Below are 20,584 nucleotides of genomic sequence, written 5' to 3'. Positions count from 1 at the left end.
TCGCAGCGAAAAGAGCGTGGGACCAACAGGAGAGAAATGGCGAGCGAAAAAGCACCTGCTGAAATATGTCGAAAATTCAGGTTCTGGTTTTTTGGCTGTAACTTTTGATGCGTTGATCGCAGCGTATTGGGACTGCGCCTAATCGATTTCCCTCGCAAAATTACGTCCGATCAGTGCTACAATTAATTGATTCCAGCACTTTTCAAAATCGCGAAAATTTTCGCCAAAAATGGAAAGGGGTTAGCCTTACTTTTTTTTTTGGCAAAAAACTTTTGGTCTCAGATTCGATTTAAACGATCCTTATCCGACCAATTGGACCCTCAGGAACTCAGAAATCGCAGCGAATTGAGCGTAGGACCAACAGGAGAGAAATGGCGAGCGAAAAAGCACCTGCTGAAAAATGTCAAAAATTCAGGTTCTGGTTTTTTGGCTGTAACTTTTGATGCGTTGATCGCAGCGTATTGGGACTGCGCCCAATCGATTCCTCTCGCAAAATTACGTCCGATCAGTGCTACAATTAATTGATTCCAGCACTATTCGAAATCGCGAAAATTTTCGCCAAAAATGGAAAGGGGTTAGCCTTACTTTTTTTTTTGGCAAAAAACTTTTGGTCTCAGATTCGATTCAAGCGATCCTTATCCGACCAATTGGACCCTCAGGAACTCAGAAATCGCAGCGAAAAGAGCGTAGGACCAACAGGAGAGAAATGGCGAGCGAAAAAGCACCTGCTGAAAAATGTCGAAAATTCAGGTTCTGGTTTTTTGGCTGTAACTTTTGATGCGTTGATCGCAGCGTATTGGGACTGCGCCCAATCGATTTCTCTCGCAAAATTACGTCCGATCAGTGCTACAATCAATTGATTCCAGCACTTTTCAAAATCGCGAAAATTTTCGCCAAAAATGGAAAGGGGTTAGCCTTACTTTTTTTTCTAGCAAAAAACTTTTGGTCTCAGATTCGATTTAAACGATCCTTATCCGACCAATTGGACTCTCAGGAACTCAGAAATCGCAGCGAAAAGAGCGTAGGACCAACAGGAGAGAAATGGCGATCGAAAAAGCACCTGCTGAAAAATGTCAAAAATTCAGGTTCTGGTTTTTTGGCTGTAACTTTTGATGCGTTGATCGCAGCGTATTGGGACTGCGCCCAATCGATTCCTCTCGCAAAATAACGTCCGATCAGTGCTACAATTAATTGACTTAGCACTTTTCAAAATCGCGAAAATTTTCGCCAAAAATGGAAAGGGGTTAGCCTTTTTTTTTTTTTTGGCAAAAAACTTTCGGTCTCAGATTCGATTTAAACGATCCTTATCCGACCAATTGGACCCTCAGGAACTCAGAAATCGCAGCGAATTGAGCGTAGGACCAACAGGAGAGAAATGGCGAGCGAAAAAGCACCTGCTGAAAAATGTCAAAAATTCAGGTTCTGGTTTTTTGGCTGTAACTTTTGATGCGTTGATCGCAGCGTATTGGGACTGCGCCCAATCGATTCCTCTCGCAAAATTACGTCCGATCAGTGCTACAATTAATTGATTCCAGCACTATTCGAAATCGCGAAAATTTTCGCCAAAAATGGAAAGGGGTTAGCCTTACTTTTTTTTTTGGCAAAAAACTTTTGGTCTCAGATTCGATTCAAACGATCCTTATCCGACCAATTGGACCCTTAGGAACTCAGAAATCGCAGCGAAAAGAGCGTGGGACCAACAGGAGAGAAATGGCGAGCGAAAAAGCACCTGCTGAAATATGTCGAAAATTCAGGTTCTGGTTTTTTGGCTGTAACTTTTGATGCGTTGATCGCAGCGTATTGGGACTGCGCCTAATCGATTTCCCTCGCAAAATTACGTCCGATCAGTGCTACAATTAATTGATTCCAGCACTTTTCAAAATCGCGAAAATTTTCGCCAAAAATGGAAAGGGGTTAGCCTTACTTTTTTTTTTGGCAAAAAACTTTTGGTCTCAGATTCGATTCAAACGATTCTCATCCGACCATTTGGACCCTCAGGAACTCAGAAATCGCAGCGAAAAGAGCGTACGACCAACAGGAGAGAAATGGCGAGCGAAAAAGCACCTGCTGAAAAATGTCGAAAATTCAGGTTCTGGTTTTTTGGCTGTAACTTTTGATGCGTTGATCGCAGCGTATTGGGACTGCGCCTAATCGATTTCTCTCGCAAAATTACGTCCGATCAGTGCTACAATTAATTGATTCCAGCACTTTTCAAAATCGCAAAAATTTTCGCCAAAAATGGAAAGGGGTGAGCCTTACTTTTTTTTTTTGGCAAAAAACTTTTGGTCTCAGATTCGATTCAAACGATCCTCATCCGACCAATGGGACCCTCAGGAACTCAGAAATCGCAGCGAAAAGAGCGTACGACCAACGGGAGAGAAATGGCGAGCGAAAAAGCACCTGCTGAAAAATGTCGAAAATTCAGGTTCTGGTTTTTTGGCTGTAACTTTTGATGCGTTGATCGCAGCGTATTGGGACTGCGCCCAATCGAATTCTCTCGCAAAATTACGTCCGATCAGTGCTACAATTAATTGATTTCAGCACTTTCCAAAATCGCAAAAATTTTCGCCAAAAATGGAAAGGGGTTAGCCTTACTTTTTTTTTTGGCAAAAAACTTTTGGTCTCAGATTCGATTCAAACGATCCTTATCCGACCAATTGGACCCTTAGGAACTCAGAAATCGCAGCGAAAAGAGCGTAGGACCAACAGGAGAGAAATGGCGAGCGAAAAAGCACCTGCTGAAAAATGTCGAAAATTCAGGTTCTGGTTTTTTGGCTGTAACTTTTGATGCGTTGATCGCAGCGTATTGGGACTGCGCCCAATCGATTCCTCTCGCAAAATTACGTCCGATCAGTGCTACAATTAATTGATTCCAGCACTATTCGAAATCGCGAAAATTTTCGCCAAAAATGGAAAGGGGTTAGCCTTACTTTTTTTTTTGGCAAAAAACTTTTGGTCTCAGATTCGATTCAAGCGATCCTTATCCGACCAATTGGACCCTCAGGAACTCAGAAATCGCAGCGAAAAGAGCGTAGGACCAACAGGAGAGAAATGGCGAGCAAAAAAGCACCTGCTGAAAAATGTCGAAAATTCAGGTTCTGGTTTTTTGGCTGTAACTTTTGATGCGTTGATCGCAGCGTATTGGGACTGCGCCCAATCGATTTCTCTCGCAAAATTACGTCCGATCAGTGCTACAATCAATTGATTCCAGCACTTTTCAAAATCGCGAAAATTTTCGCCAAAAATGGAAAGGGGTTAGCCTTACTTTTTTTTCTAGCAAAAAACTTTTGGTCTAAGATTCGATTTAAACGATCCTTATCCGACCAATTGGACTCTCAGGAACTCAGAAATCGCAGCGAAAAGAGCGTAGGACCAACAGGAGAGAAATGGCGATCGAAAAAGCACCTGCTGAAAAATGTCAAAAATTCAGGTTCTGGTTTTTTGGCTGTAACTTTTGATGCGTTGATCGCAGCGTATTGGGACTGCGCCCAATCGATTCCTCTCGCAAAATTACGTCCGATCAGTGCTACAATTAATTGACTTAGCACTTTTCAAAATCGCGAAAATTTTCGCCAAAAATGGAAAGGGGTTAGCCTTACTTTTTTTTTTGGCAAAAAACTTTCGGTCTCAGATTCGATTTAAACGATCCTTATCCGACCAATTGGACCCTCAGGAACTCAGAAATCGCAGCGAATTGAGCGTAGGACCAACAGGAGAGAAATGGCGAGCGAAAAAGCACCTGCTGAAAAATGTCGAAAATTCAGGTTCTGGTTTTTTGGCTGTAACTTTTGATGCGTTGATCGCAGCGTATTGGGACTGCGCCCAATCGAATTCTCTCGCAAAATTACGTCCGATCAGTGCTACAATTAATTGATTTCAGCACTTTTCAAAATCGCGAAAATTTTTGCCAAAAATGGAAAGGGGTTAGCCTTACTTTTTTTTTTGGCAAAAAACTTTTGGTCTCAGATTCGATTCAAACGATTCTCATCCGACCATTTGGACCCTCAGGAACTCAGAAATCGCAGCGAAAAGAGCGTACGACCAACAGGAGAGAAATGGCGAGCGAAAAAGCACCTGCAGAAAAATGTCGAAAATTCAGGTTCTGGTTTTTTGGCTGTAACTTTTGATGCGTTGATCGCAGCGTATTGGGACTGCGCCTAATCGATTTCTCTCGCAAAATTACGTCCGATCAGTGCTACAATTAATTGATTCCAGCACTTTTCAAAATCGCGAAAATTTTCGCCAAAAATGGAAAGGGGTGAGCCTTACTTTTTTTTTTTGGCAAAAAACTTTTAGTCTCAGATTCGATTCAAACGATCCTCATCCGACCAATGGGACCCTCAGGAACTCAGAAATCGCAGCGAAAAGAGCGTACGACCAACGGGAGAGAAATGGCGAGCGAAAAAGCACCTGCTGAAAAATGTCGAAAATTCAGGTTCTGGTTTTTTGGCTGTAACTTTTGATGCGTTGATCGCAGCGTATTGGGACTGCGCCCAATCGAATTCTCTCGCAAAATTACGTCCGATCAGTGCTACAATTAATTGATTTCAGCACTTTCCAAAATCGCAAAAATTTTCGCCAAAAATGGAAAGGGGTTAGCCTTACTTTTTTTTTTGGCAAAAAACTTTTGGTCTCAGATTCGATTCAAACGATCCTTATCCGACCAATTGGACCCTTAGGAACTCAGAAATCGCAGCGAAAAGAGCGTAGGACCAACAGGAGAGAAATGGCGAGCGAAAAAGCACCTGCTGAAAAATGTCGAAAATTCAGGTTCTGGTTTTTTGGCTGTAACTTTTGATGCGTTGATCGCAGCGTATTGGGACTGCGCCCAATCGAATTCTCTCGCAAAATTACGTCCGATCAGTGCTACAATTAATTGATTTCAGCACTTTCCAAAATCGCAAAAATTTTCGCCAAAAATGGAAAGGGGTTAGCCTTACTTTTTTTTTTGGCAAAAAACTTTTGGTCTCAGATTCGATTCAAACGATCCTTATCCGACCAATTGGACCCTTAGGAACTCAGAAATCGCAGCGAAAAGAGCGTGGGACCAACAGGAGAGAAATGGCGAGCGAAAAAGCACCTGCTGAAATATGTCGAAAATTCAGGTTCTGGTTTTTTGGCTGTAACTTTTGATGCGTTGATCGCAGCGTATTGGGACTGCGCCTAATCGATTTCCCTCGCAAAATTACGTCCGATCAGTGCTACAATTAATTGATTCCAGCACTTTTCAAAATCGCGAAAATTTTCGCCAAAAATGGAAAGGGGTTAGCCTTACTTTTTTTTTTGGCAAAAAACTTTTGGTCTCAGATTCGATTTAAACGATCCTTATCCGACCAATTGGACCCTCAGGAACTCAGAAATCGCAGCGAATTGAGCGTAGGACCAACAGGAGAGAAATGGCGAGCGAAAAAGCACCTGCTGAAAAATGTCAAAAATTCAGGTTCTGGTTTTTTGGCTGTAACTTTTGATGCGTTGATCGCAGCGTATTGGGACTGCGCCCAATCGATTCCTCTCGCAAAATTACGTCCGATCAGTGCTACAATTAATTGATTCCAGCACTATTCGAAATCGCGAAAATTTTCGCCAAAAATGGAAAGGGGTTAGCCTTACTTTTTTTTTTGGCAAAAAACTTTTGGTCTCAGATTCGATTCAAGCGATCCTTATCCGACCAATTGGACCCTCAGGAACTCAGAAATCGCAGCGAAAAGAGCGTAGGACCAACAGGAGAGAAATGGCGAGCGAAAAAGCACCTGCTGAAAAATGTCGAAAATTCAGGTTCTGGTTTTTTGGCTGTAACTTTTGATGCGTTGATCGCAGCGTATTGGGACTGCGCCCAATCGATTTCTCTCGCAAAATTACGTCCGATCAGTGCTACAATCAATTGATTCCAGCACTTTTCAAAATCGCGAAAATTTTCGCCAAAAATGGAAAGGGGTTAGCCTTACTTTTTTTTCTAGCAAAAAACTTTTGGTCTCAGATTCGATTTAAACGATCCTTATCCGACCAATTGGACTCTCAGGAACTCAGAAATCGCAGCGAAAAGAGCGTAGGACCAACAGGAGAGAAATGGCGATCGAAAAAGCACCTGCTGAAAAATGTCAAAAATTCAGGTTCTGGTTTTTTGGCTGTAACTTTTGATGCGTTGATCGCAGCGTATTGGGACTGCGCCCAATCGATTCCTCTCGCAAAATAACGTCCGATCAGTGCTACAATTAATTGACTTAGCACTTTTCAAAATCGCGAAAATTTTCGCCAAAAATGGAAAGGGGTTAGCCTTTTTTTTTTTTTTGGCAAAAAACTTTCGGTCTCAGATTCGATTTAAACGATCCTTATCCGACCAATTGGACCCTCAGGAACTCAGAAATCGCAGCGAATTGAGCGTAGGACCAACAGGAGAGAAATGGCGAGCGAAAAAGCACCTGCTGAAAAATGTCAAAAATTCAGGTTCTGGTTTTTTGGCTGTAACTTTTGATGCGTTGATCGCAGCGTATTGGGACTGCGCCCAATCGATTCCTCTCGCAAAATTACGTCCGATCAGTGCTACAATTAATTGATTCCAGCACTATTCGAAATCGCGAAAATTTTCGCCAAAAATGGAAAGGGGTTAGCCTTACTTTTTTTTTTGGCAAAAAACTTTTGGTCTCAGATTCGATTCAAGCGATCCTTATCCGACCAATTGGACCCTCAGGAACTCAGAAATCGCAGCGAAAAGAGCGTAGGACCAACAGGAGAGAAATGGCGAGCGAAAAAGCACCTGCTGAAAAATGTCGAAAATTCAGGTTCTGGTTTTTTGGCTGTAACTTTTGATGCGTTGATCGCAGCGTATTGGGACTGCGCCCAATCGATTTCTCTTGCAAAATTACGTCCGATCAGTGCTACAATCAATTGATTCCAGCACTTTTCAAAATCGCGAAAATTTTCGCCAAAAATGGAAAGGGGTTAGCCTTACTTTTTTTTCTAGCAAAAAACTTTTGGTCTAAGATTCGATTTAAACGATCCTTATCCGACCAATTGGACTCTCAGGAACTCAGAAATCGCAGCGAAAAGAGCGTAGGACCAACAGGAGAGAAATGGCGATCGAAAAAGCACCTGCTGAAAAATGTCAAAAATTCAGGTTCTGGTTTTTTGGCTGTAACTTTTGATGCGTTGATCGCAGCGTATTGGGACTGCGCCCAATCGATTCCTCTCGCAAAATTACGTCCGATCAGTGCTACAATTAATTGACTTAGCACTTTTCAAAATCGCGAAAATTTTCGCCAAAAATGGAAAGGGGTTAGCCTTACTTTTTTTTTTGGCAAAAAACTTTCGGTCTCAGATTCGATTTAAACGATCCTTATCCGACCAATTGGACCCTCAGGAACTCAGAAATCGCAGCGAATTGAGCGTAGGACCAACAGGAGAGAAATGGCGAGCGAAAAAGCACCTGCTGAAAAATGTCGAAAATTCAGGTTCTGGTTTTTTGGCTGTAACTTTTGATGCGTTGATCGCAGCGTATTGGGACTGCGCCCAATCGAATTCTCTCGCAAAATTACGTCCGATCAGTGCTACAATTAATTGATTTCAGCACTTTTCAAAATCGCGAAAATTTTTGCCAAAAATGGAAAGGGGTTAGCCTTACTTTTTTTTTTGGCAAAAAACTTTTGGTCTCAGATTCGATTCAAACGATTCTCATCCGACCATTTGGACCCTCAGGAACTCAGAAATCGCAGCGAAAAGAGCGTACGACCAACAGGAGAGAAATGGCGAGCGAAAAAGCACCTGCTGAAAAATGTCGAAAATTCAGGTTCTGGTTTTTTGGCTGTAACTTTTGATGCGTTGATCGCAGCGTATTGGGACTGCGCCTAATCGATTTCTCTCGCAAAATTACGTCCGATCAGTGCTACAATTAATTGATTCCAGCACTTTTCAAAATCGCGAAAATTTTCGCCAAAAATGGAAAGGGGTTAGCCTTACTTTTTTTTTTTGGCAAAAAACTTTTGGTCTCAGATTCGATTCAAACGATCCTCATCCGACCAATGGGACCCTCAGGAACTCAGAAATCGCAGCGAAAAGAGCGTACGACCAACAGGAGAGAAATGGCGAGCGAAAAAGCACCTGCTGAAAAATGTCGAAAATTCAGGTTCTGGTTTTTTGGCTGTAACTTTTGATGCGTTGATCGCAGCGTATTGGGACTGCGCCCAATCGAATTCTCTCGCAAAATTACGTCCGATCAGTGCTACAATTAATTGATTTCAGCACTTTCCAAAATCGCAAAAATTTTCGCCAAAAATGGAAAGGGGTTAGCCTTACTTTTTTTTAGGCAAAAAACTTTTGGTCTCAGATTCGATTCAAACGATCCTTATCCGACCAATTGGACCCTTAGGAACTCAGAAATCGCAGCGAAAAGAGCGTAGGACCAACAGGAGAGAAATGGCGAGCGAAAAAGCACCTGCTGAAAAATGTCGAAAATTCAGGTTCTGGTTTTTTGGCTGTAACTTTTGATGCGTTGATCGCAGCGTATTGGGACTGCGCCTAATCGATTTCTCTCGCGAAATTACGTCCGATCAGTGCTACAATTAATTGATTCCAGCACTTTTCAAAATCGCGAAAATTTCCGCCAAAAATGGAAAGGGGTTAGCCTTACTTTTTTTTTTGGCAAAAAACTTTTGGTCTCAGATTCGATTTAAACGATCCTTATCCGACCAATTGGACCCTCAGGAACTCAGAAATCGCAGCGAATTGAGCGTAGGACCAACAGGAGAGAAATGGCGAGCGAAAAAGCACCTGCTGAAAAATGTCGAAAATTCAGGTTCTGGTTTTTTGGCTGTAACTTTTGATGCGTTGATCGCAGCGTATTGGGACTGCGCCCAATCGAATTCTCTCGCAAAATTACGTCCGATCAGTGCTACGATTAATTGATTTCAGCACTTTTCAAAATCGCGAAAATTTTTGCCAAAAATGGAAAGGGGTTAGCCTTACTTTTTTTTTTGGCAAAAAACTTTTGGTCTCAGATTCGATTCAAACGATTCTCATCCGACCATTTGGACCCTCAGGAACTCAGAAATCGCAGCGAAAAGAGCGTACGACCAACAGGAGAGAAATGGCGAGCGAAAAAGCACCTGCTGAAAAATGTCGAAAATTCAGGTTCTGGTTTTTTGGCTGTAACTTTTGATGCGTTGATCGCAGCGTATTGGGACTGCGCCCAATCGATTTCTCTCGCAAAATTACGTCCGATCAGTGCTACAATCAATTGATTCCAGCACTTTTCAAAATCGCGAAAATTTTCGCCAAAAATGGAAAGGGGTTAGCCTTACTTTTTTTTCTAGCAAAAAACTTTTGGTCTCAGATTCGATTTAAACGATCCTTATCCGACCAATTGGACCCTCAGGAACTCAGAAATCGCAGCGAATTGAGCGTAGGACCAACAGGAGAGAAATGGCGAGCGAAAAAGCACCTGCTGAAAAATGTCAAAAATTCAGGTTCTGGTTTTTTGGCTGTAACTTTTGATGCGTTGATCGCAGCGTATTGGGACTGCGCCCAATCGATTCCTCTCGCAAAATTACGTCCGATCAGTGCTACAATTAATTGACTTAGCACTTTTCAAAATCGCGAAAATTTTCGCCAAAAATGGAAAGGGGTTAGCCTTACTTTTTTTTTTGGCAAAAAACTTTCGGTCTCAGATTCGATTTAAACGATCCTTATCCGACCAATTGGACCCTCAGGAACTCAGAAATCGCAGCGAATTGAGCGTAGGACCAACAGGAGAGAAATGGCGAGCGAAAAAGCACCTGCTGAAAAATGTCGAAAATTCAGGTTCTGGTTTTTTGGCTGTAACTTTTGATGCGTTGATCGCAGCGTATTGGGACTGCGCCTAATCGATTTCTCTCGCAAAATTACGTCCGATCAGTGCTACAATTAATTGATTCCAGCACTTTTCAAAATCGCGAAAATTTTCGCCAAAAATGGAAAGGGGTTAGCCTTACTTTTTTTTTTGGCAAAAAACTTTTGGTCTCAGATTCGATTCAAACGATCCTTATCCGACCAATTGGACCCTCAGGAACTCAGAAATCGCAGCGAATTGAGCGTAGGACCAACAGGAGAGAAATGGCGAGCGAAAAAGCACCTGCTGAAAAATGTCAAAAATTCAGGTTCTGGTTTTTTGGCTGTAACTTTTGATGCGTTGATCGCAGCGTATTGGGACTGCGCCCAATCGATTCCTCTCGCAAAATTACGTCCGATCAGTGCTACAATTAATTGATTCCAGCACTATTCGAAATCGCGAAAATTTTCGCCAAAAATGGAAAGGGGTTAGCCTTACTTTTTTTTTTGGCAAAAAACTTTTGGTCTCAGATTCGATTCAAGCGATCCTTATCCGACCAATTGGACCCTCAGGAACTCAGAAATCGCAGCGAAAAGAGCGTAGGACCAACAGGAGAGAAATGGCGAGCGAAAAAGCACCTGCTGAAAAATGTCGAAAATTCAGGTTCTGGTTTTTTGGCTGTAACTTTTGATGCGTTGATCGCAGCGTATTGGGACTGCGCCCAATCGATTTCTCTCGCAAAATTACGTCCGATCAGTGCTACAATCAATTGATTCCAGCACTTTTCAAAATCGCGAAAATTTTCGCCAAAAATGGAAAGGGGTTAGCCTTACTTTTTTTTCTAGCAGAAAACTTTTGGTCTCAGATTCGATTTAAACGATCCTTATCCGACCAATTGGACTCTCAGGAACTCAGAAATCGCAGCGAAAAGAGCGTAGGACCAACAGGAGAGAAATGGCGAGCGAAAAAGCACCTGCTGAAAAATGTCGAAAATTCAGGTTCTGGTTTTTTGGCTGTAACTTTTGATGCGTTGATCGCAGCGTATTGGGACTGCGCCCAATCGATTTCTCTCGCAAAATTACGTCCGATCAGTGCTACAATCAATTGATTCCAGCACTTTTCAAAATCGCGAAAATTTTCGCCAAAAATGGAGAGGGGTTAGCCTTACTTTTTTTTCTAGCAAAAAACTTTTGGTCTCAGATTCGATTTGAACGATCCTTATCCGACCAATTGGACTCTCAGGAACTCAGAAATCGCAGCGAAAAGAGCGTAGGACCAACAGGAGAGAAATGGCGATCGAAAAAGCACCTGCTGAAAAATGTCAAAAATTCAGGTTCTGGTTTTTTGGCTGTAACTTTTGATGCGTTGATCGCAGCGTATTGGGACTGCGCCCAATCGATTCCTCTCGCAAAATTACGTCCGATCAGTGCTACAATTAATTGACTTAGCACTTTTCAAAATCGCGAAAATTTTCGCCAAAAATGGAAAGGGCCTTAGTTAGCCTTACTTTTTTTTTTGGCAAAAAACTTTCGGTCTCAGATTCGATTTAAACGATCCTTATCCGACCAATTGGACCCTTAGGAACTCAGAAATCGCAGCGAAAAGAGCGTAGGACCAACAGGAGAGAAATGGCGAGCGAAAAAGCACCTGCTGAAAAATGTCGAAAATTCAGGTTCTGGTTTTTTGGCTGTAACTTTTGATGCGTTGATCGCAGCGTATTGGGACTGCGCCTAATCGATTTCTCTCGCAAAATTACGTCCGATCAGTGCTACAATTAATTGATTCCAGCACTTTTCAAAATCGCGAAAATTTTCGCCAAAAATGGAAAGGGGTTAGCCTTACTTTTTTTTTTGGCAAAAAACTTTTGGTCTCAGATTCGATTTAAACGATCCTTATCCGACCAATTGGACCCTCAGGAACTCAGAAATCGCAGCGAATTGAGCGTAGGACCAACAGGAGAGAAATGGCGAGCGAAAAAGCACCTGCTGAAAAATGTCAAAAATTCAGGTTCTGGTTTTTTGGCTGTAACTTTTGATGCGTTGATCGCAGCGTATTGGGACTGCGCCCAATCGATTCCTCTCGCAAAATTACGTCCGATCAGTGCTACAATTAATTGATTCCAGCACTATTCGAAATCGCGAAGATTTTCGCCAAAAATGGAAAGGGGTTAGCCTTACTTTTTTTTTTGGCAAAAAACTTTTGGTCTCAGATTCGATTCAAGCGATCCTTATCCGACCAATTGGACCCTCAGGAACTCAGAAATCGCAGCGAAAAGAGCGTAGGACCAACAGGAGAGAAATGGCGAGCGAAAAAGCACCAGCTGAAAAATGTCGAAAATTCAGGTTCTGGTTTTTTGGCTGTAACTTTTGATGCGTTGATCGCAGCGTATTGGGACTGCGCCCAATCGATTTCTCTCGCAAAATTACGTCCGATCAGTGCTACAATCAATTGATTCCAGCACTTTTCAAAATCGCGAAAATTTTCGCCAAAAATGGAAAGGGGTTAGCCTTACTTTTTTTTCTAGCAAAAAACTTTTGGTCTCAGATTCGATTTAAACGATCCTTATCCGACCAATTGGACTCTCAGGAACTCAGAAATCGCAGCGAAAAGAGCGTAGGACCAACAGGAGAGAAATGGCGATCGAAAAAGCACCTGCTGAAAAATGTCAAAAATTCAGGTTCTGGTTTTTTGGCTGTAACTTTTGATGCGTTGATCGCAGCGTATTGGGACTGCGCCCAATCGATTCCTCTCGCAAAATTACGTCCGATCAGTGCTACAATTAATTGACTTAGCACTTTTCAAAATCGCGAAAATTTTCGCCAAAAATGGAAAGGGGTTAGCCTTACTTTTTTTTTTGGCAAAAAACTTTCGGTCTCAGATTCGATTTAAACGATCCTTATCCGACCAATTGGACCCTCAGGAACTCAGAAATCGCAGCGAATTGAGCGTAGGACCAACAGGAGAGAAATGGCGAGCGAAAAAGCACCTGCTGAAAAATGTCAAAAATTCAGGTTCTGGTTTTTTGGCTGTAACTTTTGATGCGTTGATCGCAGCGTATTGGGACTGCGCCCAATCGATTCCTCTCGCAAAATTACGTCCGATCAGTGCTACAATTAATTGATTCCAGCACTATTCGAAATCGCGAAAATTTTCGCCAGAAATGGAAAGGGGTTAGCCTTACTTTTTTTTTTGGCAAAAAACTTTTGGTCTCAGATTCGATTCAAGCGATCCTTATCCGACCAAATGGACCCTCAGGAACTCAGAAATCGCAGCGAAAAGAGCGTAGGACCAACAGGAGAGAAATGGCGAGCGAAAAAGCACCTGCTGAAAAATGTCAAAAATTCAGGTTCTGGTTTTTTGGCTGTAACTTTTGATGCGTTGATCGCAGCGTATTGGGACTGCGCCCAATCGATTTCTCTCGCAAAATTACGTCCGATCAGTGCTACAATCAATTGATTCCAGCACTTTTCAAAATCGCGAAAATTTTCGCCAAAAATGGAAAGGGGTTAGCCTTACTTTTTTTTCTAGCAAAAAACTTTTGGTCTCAGATTCGATTCAAACGATTCTCATCCGACCATTTGGACCCTCAGGAACTCAGAAATCGCAGCGAAAAGAGCGTACGACCAACAGGAGAGAAATGGCGAGCGAAAAAGCACCTGCTGAAAAATGTCGAAAATTCAGGTTCTGGTTTTTTGGCTGTAACTTTTGATGCGTTGATCGCAGCGTATTGGGACTGCGCCCAATCGAATTCTCTCGCAAAATTACGTCCGATCAGTGCTACAATTAATTGATTTCAGCACTTTCCAAAATCGCAAAAATTTTCGCCAAAAATGGAAAGGGGTTAGCCTTACTTTTTTTTTTGGCAAAAAACTTTTGGTCTCAGATTCGATTCAAACGATCCTTATCCGACCAATTGGACCCTTAGGAACTCAGAAATCGCAGCGAAAAGAGCGTAGGACCAACAGGAGAGAAATGGCGAGCGAAAAAGCACCTGCTGAAAAATGTCGAAAATTCAGGTTCTGGTTTTTTGGCTGTAACTTTTGATGCGTTGATCGCAGCGTATTGGGACTGCGCCTAATCGATTTCTCTCGCAAAATTACGTCCGATCAGTGCTACAATTAATTGATTCCAGCACTTTTCAAAATCGCGAAAATTTTCGCCAAAAATGGAAAGGGGTTAGCCTTACTTTTTTTTTTGGCAAAAAACTTTTGGTCTCAGATTCGATTTAAACGATCCTTATCCGACCAATTGGACCCTCAGGAACTCAGAAATCGCAGCGAATTGAGCGTAGGACCAACAGGAGAGAAATGGCGAGCGAAAAAGCACCTGCTGAAAAATGTCGAAAATTCAGGTTCTGGTTTTTTGGCTGTAACTTTTGATGCGTTGATCGCAGCGTATTGGGACTGCGCCTAATGGATTTCTCTCGCAAAATTACGTCCGATCAGTGCTACAATTAATTGATTCCAGCACTTTTCAAAATCGCGAAAATTTTCGCCAAAAATGGAAAGGGGTTAGCCTTACTTTTTTTTTTTGGCAAAAAACTTTTGGTCTCAGATTCGATTCAAACGATCCTCATCCGACCAATGGGACCCTCAGGAACTCAGAAATCGCAGCGAAAAGAGCGTACGACCAACAGGAGAGAAATGGCGAGCGAAAAAGCACCTGCTGAAAAATGTCGAAAATTCAGGTTCTGGTTTTTTGGCTGTAACTTTTGATGCGTTGATCGCAGCGTATTGGGACTGCGCCCAATCGAATTCTCTCGCAAAATTACGTCCGATCAGTGCTACAATTAATTGATTTCAGCACTTTCCAAAATCGCAAAAATTTTCGCCAAAAATGGAAAGGGGTTAGCCTTACTTTTTTTTTTGGCAAAAAACTTTTGGTCTCAGATTCGATTCAAACGATCCTTATCCGACCAATTGGACCCTTAGGAACTCAGAAATCGCAGCGAAAAGAGCGTAGGACCAACAGGAGAGAAATGGCGAGCGAAAAAGCACCTGCTGAAAAATGTCGAAAATTCAGGTTCTGGTTTTTTGGCTGTAACTTTTGATGCGTTGATCGCAGCGTATTGGGACTGCGCCCAATCGATTCCTCTCGCAAAATTACGTCCGATCAGTGCTACAATTAATTGATTCCAGCACTATTCGAAATCGCGAAAATTTTCGCCAAAAATGGAAAGGGGTTAGCCTTACTTTTTTTTTTGGCAAAAAACTTTTGGTCTCAGATTCGATTCAAGCGATCCTTATCCGACCAAATGGACCCTCAGGAACTCAGAAATCGCAGCGAAAAGAGCGTAGGACCAACAGGAGAGAAATGGCGAGCGAAAAAGCACCTGCTGAAAAATGTCAAAAATTCAGGTTCTGGTTTTTTGGCTGTAACTTTTGATGCGTTGATCGCAGCGTATTGGGACTGCGCCCAATCGATTTCTCTCGCAAAATTACGTCCGATCAGTGCTACAATCAATTGATTCCAGCACTTTTCAAAATCGCGAAAATTTTCGCCAAAAATGGAAAGGGGTTAGCCTTACTTTTTTTTCTAGCAAAAAACTTTCGGTCTCAGATTCGATTCAAACGATTCTCATCCGACCATTTGGACCCTCAGGAACTCAGAAATCGCAGCGAAAAGAGCGTACGACCAACAGGAGAGAAATGGCGAGCGAAAAAGCACCTGCTGAAAAATGTCGAAAATTCAGGTTCTGGTTTTTTGGCTGTAACTTTTGATGCGTTGATCGCAGCGTATTGGGACTGCGCCCAATCGAATTCTCTCGCAAAATTACGTCCGATCAGTGCTACAATTAATTGATTTCAGCACTTTCCAAAATCGCAAAAATTTTCGCCAAAAATGGAAAGGGGTTAGCCTTACTTTTTTTTTTGGCAAAAAACTTTTGGTCTCAGATTCGATTCAAACGATCCTTATCCGACCAATTGGACCCTTAGGAACTCAGAAATCGCAGCGAAAAGAGCGTAGGACCAACAGGAGAGAAATGGCGAGCGAAAAAGCACCTGCTGAAAAATGTCGAAAATTCAGGTTCTGGTTTTTTGGCTGTAACTTTTGATGCGTTGATCGCAGCGTATTGGGACTGCGCCTAATCGATTTCTCTCGCAAAATTACGTCCGATCAGTGCTACAATTAATTGATTCCAGCACTTTTCAAAATCGCGAAAATTTTCGCCAAAAATGGAAAGGGGTTAGCCTTACTTTTTTTTTTGGCAAAAAACTTTTGGTCTCAGATTCGATTTAAACGATCCTTATCCGACCAATTGGACCCTCAGGAACTCAGAAATCGCAGCGAATTGAGCGTAGGACCAACAGGAGAGAAATGGCGAGCGAAAAAGCACCTGCTGAAAAATGTCGAAAATTCAGGTTCTGGTTTTTTGGCTGTAACTTTTGATGCGTTGATCGCAGCGTATTGGGACTGCGCCTAATGGATTTCTCTCGCAAAATTACGTCCGATCAGTGCTACAATTAATTGATTCCAGCACTTTTCAAAATCGCGAAAATTTTCGCCAAAAATGGAAAGGGGTTAGCCTTACTTTTTTTTTTTGGCAAAAAACTTTTGGTCTCAGATTCGATTCAAACGATCCTCATCCGACCAATGGGACCCTCAGGAACTCAGAAATCGCAGCGAAAAGAGCGTACGACCAACAGGAGAGAAATGGCGAGCGAAAAAGCACCTGCTGAAAAATGTCGAAAATTCAGGTTCTGGTTTTTTGGCTGTAACTTTTGATGCGTTGATCGCAGCGTATTGGGACTGCGCCCAATCGAATTCTCTCGCAAAATTACGTCCGATCAGTGCTACAATTAATTGATTTCAGCACTTTCCAAAATCGCAAAAATTTTCGCCAAAAATGGAAAGGGGTTAGCCTTACTTTTTTTTTTGGCAAAAAACTTTTGGTCTCAGATTCGATTCAAACGATCCTTATCCGACCAATTGGACCCTTAGGAACTCAGAAATCGCAGCGAAAAGAGCGTAGGACCAACAGGAGAGAAATGGCGAGCGAAAAAGCACCTGCTGAAAAATGTCGAAAATTCAGGTTCTGGTTTTTTGGCTGTAACTTTTGATGCGTTGATCGCAGCGTATTGGGACTGCGCCTAATCGATTTCTCTCGCAAAATTACGTCCGATTAGTGCTACAATTAATTGATTCCAGCACTTTTCAAAATCGCGAAAATTTTCGCCAAAAATGGAAAGGGGTTAGCCTTACTTTTTTTTTTGGCAAAAAACTTTTGGTCTCAGATTCGATTTAAACGATCCTTATCCGACCAATTGGACCCTCAGGAACTCAGAAATCGCAGCGAATTGAGCGTAGGACCAACAGGAGAGAAATGGCGAGCGAAAAAGCACCTGCTGAAAAATGTCAAAAATTCAGGTTCTGGTTTTTTGGCTGTAACTTTTGATGCGTTGATCGCAGCGTATTGGGACTGCGCCCAATCGATTCCTCTCGCAAAATTACGTCCGATCAGTGCTACAATTAATTGATTCCAGCACTATTCGAAATCGCGAAAATTTTCGCCAAAAATGGAAAGGGGTTAGCCTTACTTTTTTTTTTGGCAAAAAACTTTTGGTCTCAGATTCGATTCAAGCGATCCTTATCCGACCAATTGGACCCTCAGGAACTCAGAAATCGCAGCGAAAAGAGCGTAGGACCAACAGGAGAGAAATGGCGAGCGAAAAAGCACCTGCTGAAAAATGTCGAAAATTCAGGTTCTGGTTTTTTGGCTGTAACTTTTGATGCGTTGATCGCAGCGTATTGGGACTGCGCCCAATCGATTTCTCTCGCAAAATTACGTCCGATCAGTGCTACAATCAATTGATTCCAGCACTTTTCAAAATCGCGAAAATTTTCGCCAAAAATGGAAAGGGGTTAGCCTTACTTTTGTTTCTAGCAAAAAACTTTTGGTCTCAGATTCGATTTAAACGATCCTTATCCGACCAATTGGACTCTCAGGAACTCAGAAATCGCAGCGAAAAGAGCGTAGGACCAACAGGAGAGAAATGGCGATCGAAAAAGCACCTGCTGAAAAATGTCAAAAATTCAGGTTCTGGTTTTTTGGCTGTAACTTTTGATGCGTTGATCGCAGCGTATTGGGACTGCGCCCAATCGATTCCTCTCGCAAAATTACGTCCGATCAGTGCTACAATTAATTGACTTAGCACTTTTCAAAATCGCGAAAATTTTCGCCAAAAATGGAAAGGGGTTAGCCTTACTTTTTTTTTTGGCAAAAAACTTTCGGTCTCAGATTCGATTCAAACGATCCTTATCCGACCAATAGGACCCTCAGGAACTCAGAAATCGCAGCGAATTGAGCGTAGGACCAACAGGAGAGAAATGGCGAGCGAAAAAGCACCTGCTGAAAAATGTCAAAAATTCAGGTTCTGGTTTTTTGGCTGTAACTTTTGATGCGTTGATCGCAGCGTATTGGGACTGCGCCCAATCGATTCCTCTCGCAAAATTACGTCCGATCAGTGCTACAATTAATTGATTCCAGCACTATTCGAAATCGCGAAAATTTTCGCCAAAAATGGAAAGGGGTTAGCCTTACTTTTTTTTTTGGCAAAAAACTTTTGGTCTCAGATTCGATTCAAGCGATCCTTATCCGACCAATTGGACCCTCAGGAACTCAGAAATCGCAGCGAAAAGAGCGTAGGACCAACAGGAGAGAAATGGCGAGCGAAAAAGCACCTGCTGAAAAATGTCGAAAATTCAGGTTCTGGTTTTTTGGCTGTAACTTTTGATGCGTTGATCGCAGCGTATTGGGACTGCGCCCAATCGATTTCTCTCGCAAAATTACGTCCGATCAGTGCTACAATCAATTGATTCCAGCACTTTTCAAAATCGCGAAAATTTTCGCCAAAAATGGAAAGGGGTTAGCCTTACTTTTTTTTCTAGCAAAAAACTTTTGGTCTCAGATTCGATTTAAACGATCCTTATCCGACCAATTGGACTCTCAGGAACTCAGAAATCGCAGCGAAAAGAGCGTAGGACCAACAGGAGAGAAATGGCGATCGAAAAAGCACCTGCTGAAAAATGTCAAAAATTCAGGTTCTGGTTTTTTGGCTGTAACTTTTGATGCGTTGATCGCAGCGTATTGGGACTGCGCCCAATCGATTCCTCTCGCAAAATTACGTCCGATCAGTGCTACAATTAATTGACTTAGCACTTTTCAAAATCGCGAAAATTTTCGCCAAAAATGGAAAGGGGTTAGCCTTACTTTTTTTTTTGGCAAAAAACTTTCGGTCTCAGATTCGATTTAAACGATCCTTATCCGACCAATTGGACCCTCAGGAACTCAGAAATCGCAGCGAATTGAGCGTAGGACCAACAGGAGAGAAATGGCGAGCGAAAAAGCACCTGCTGAAAAATGTCGAAAATTCAGGTTCTGGTTTTTTGGCTGTAACTTTTGATGCGTTGATCGCAGCGTATTGGGACTGCGCCCAATCGAATTCTCTCGCAAAATTACGTCCGATCAGTGCTACAATTAATTGATTTCAGCACTTTTCAAAATCGCGAAAATTTTTGCCAAAAATGGAAAGGGGTTAGCCTTACTTTTTTTTTTGGCAAAAAACTTTTGGTCTCAGATTCGATTCAAACGATTCTCATCCGACCATTTGGACCCTCAGGAACTCAGAAATCGCAGCGAAAAGAGCGTAGGACCAACAGGAGAGAAATGGCGAGCGAAAAAGCACCTGCTGAAAAATGTCGAAAATTCAGGTTCTGGTTTTTTGGCTGTAACTTTTGATGCGTTGATCGCAGCGTATTGGGACTGCGCCCAATCGAATTCTCTCGCAAAATTACGTCCGAACAGTGCTACAATTAATTGATTCCAGCACTTTTCAAAATCGCGAAAATTTTCGCCAAAAATGGAAAGGGGTTAGCCTTACTTTTTTTTCTAGCAAAAAACTTTTGGTCTCAGATTCGATTTAAACGATCCTTATCCGACCAATTGGACTCTCAGGAACTCAGAAATCGCAGCGAAAAGAGCGTAGGACCAACAGGAGAGAAATGGCGATCGAAAAAGCACCTGCTGAAAAATGTCGAAAATTCAGGTTCTGGTTTTTTGGCTGTAACTTTTGATGCGTTGATCGCAGCGTATTGGGACTGCGCCCAATCGATTTCTCTCGCAAAATTACGTCCGAACAGTGCTACAATTAATTGATTCCAGCACTTTTCAAAATCGCGAAAATTTTCGCCAAAAATGGAAAGGGGTTAGCCTTACTTTTTTGTTTGGCAAAAAACTTTTGGTCTCAGATTCGATTTAAACGATCCTTATTCGACCAATAGGACCCTCAGGAACTCAGAAATCGCAGCGAAAAGAGCGTAGGACCAACAGGAGAGAAATGGCGAGCGAAAAAGCACCTGCTGAAAAATGTCGAAAATTCAGGTTCTGGTTTTTTGGCTGTAACTTTTGATGCGTTGATCGCAGCGTATTGGGACTGCGCCCAATCGAATTCTCTCGCAAAATTACGTTGACATTGCGTCTCATTGAATTTATTCCATCTTTGTCCACATTCGCAAAAAACGTTACGAAGTTTCACACTCCAAATCTGATATTGATTCTCAAATTTTCATTGTACTTGTCATTGTGATCTGAGAATCACGGAAAGATGCCTTTGTCAGCTTCACGTCTCATCAACAGCAGAGGAAATACGATAAACTTCTACTTGTTTCCGGTCCTTACAGACAAATACACGTCGTTTCAGCGTTCGAATCAAATGATTCTATCAATTCGTCAAATATACCAAAATTGGATAAACAAAATATACGAGTTTCCTGTGACGGTCGTCG

Source organism: Neodiprion virginianus, chromosome 6 (assembly GCF_021901495.1).
Source record: "Neodiprion virginianus isolate iyNeoVirg1 chromosome 6, iyNeoVirg1.1, whole genome shotgun sequence".
Lineage (NCBI taxonomy): Eukaryota > Metazoa > Arthropoda > Insecta > Hymenoptera > Diprionidae > Neodiprion > Neodiprion virginianus.
The sequence above is the reverse complement of the archived record's forward strand: the minus strand, read 5'-3'. Positions refer to the sequence as shown.